The sequence below is a fragment of the Acanthisitta chloris genome, unplaced genomic scaffold, assembly GCF_000695815.1.
Source record: "Acanthisitta chloris isolate BGI_N310 unplaced genomic scaffold, ASM69581v1 scaffold1893, whole genome shotgun sequence".
Taxonomy (NCBI): Eukaryota; Metazoa; Chordata; class Aves; order Passeriformes; family Acanthisittidae; genus Acanthisitta; species Acanthisitta chloris.
In genome coordinates, this window is record NW_008665210.1 from 16796 (window position 1) to 18376 (window position 1581).

Consider the following 1581-nt stretch of genomic DNA (forward strand, 5'->3'; position numbering starts at 1 on the left):
TTTATAGTGAATTTAAGTAACTATGCAATTCTGCCACCACTCCTAGATGAACACGCTTCCAAGAGCTTGTCATGGTACATACCTTCTAGCTCCCCAGTGCACGAACAACCACAGTCAGTAACCATTGAAATACAAATATCCACTCCAATTGCCCAGCACATAGATCCAGTAATGAGAATTTTCTTGTGTGTTGCGTTTGTCTTTTGGGTTTCAATTTTTCCTTTTGTGAGGAAACTGAGCTCTGTGTTCCATTTAAAAGCTTTAAATAAAGATTTGTTTATATACACTCCTTGGTGCTCTTTTTTTCATGTCAATGACATTATTGTTAGAAGTTCTGGTACTTGGTTTTCATACAGACTCTTACTGCTGTGAGCCAGCATGCAGGCTCTTTCAGCCCTCGCTCAGCTGCTGAACTGCTGACTTCTTTCAGATTCTATGGTTTTGGGGGATTTTAAACTCAGGGAATCTCCAGTTCTTTCCTGTAAGTGACAGGATCAGAAGCACCTACCCGTGGCCAGATTTAGTGGATAATTAATTACTTCTCTGATTGGTAAACAACCCACAGCAGATCAGAGGGGGAGAAAAATTCAAATGGATATGATGAAGACATTCAAAACCATTCTCTTGCACACACAGTCCTCATTCCGATCGGCAGTGCTGTTTCGGGTTCTGAAGTGTCCTCACACCCTGAATGGAGCCGCCTGGCAGACAAGGGGCTGATGCCCAAGCTCCACAGCCCAGCTGGAAGGGCTCGGTGTGACAGGCAGGAGTGCCTCAGGAAAGGTTTTAAAGGGCATTAAAGGAGCATGCCTGCATGTTTTATTTTATTTACTGAGGAAAAGATTGATGTTTCTAAAGATAATTCCTTCTGGTTACTTTTGAAATTGCTTAAGAAAATTACTGGCAGATAAAGGTTTAAAATAAACACAGGAGATAATACGAACTGGCTTTTCTTGATATATTTTGTGTTTATTGGACAGCTTCAAAGGGCCCTGAAGATGACTTGTAACCAGCCAAGCAAAAGGAATCTGCTAATTAAAAGATTGATGTTTCTAAAGATAATTCCTTCTGGTTACTTTTGAAATTGCTTAAGAAAATTACTGGCAGATAAAGGTTTAAAATAAACACAGGAGATAATACGAACTGGCTTTTCTTGATATATTTTGTGTTTATTGGACAGCTTCAAAGGGCCCTGAAGATGACTTGTAACCAGCCAAGCAAAAGGAATCTGCTAATTCTGTGTGCAGTACACAGCGCAGGGAACGCTGAAACCACCCTCTGTACCCAGATCTGGTTTGCCCCTTGCTGAGTGTGCCGGCCAGCTCCTGGCATGTGTGTTAGTCCCAACAGGGCAGTAGTAGAGCTGTGAAGCTTCTTAAAAAATATAAAGCCATTGATAAAACTATTCAAAGAATTCTGAATTGTATGCGGTTCTGTTCCACACCAACTTCAGTCAAAAATGGACAAAGCTGTTGTTTCCATGGACATCCTGCACAAGCCCCCAGATGTTAGAGTGAGCCTAGGTACTCCCACTACACCAAAGGTCATTTAAAAACCAAAGCTGCAGCACTGGCATTCTCT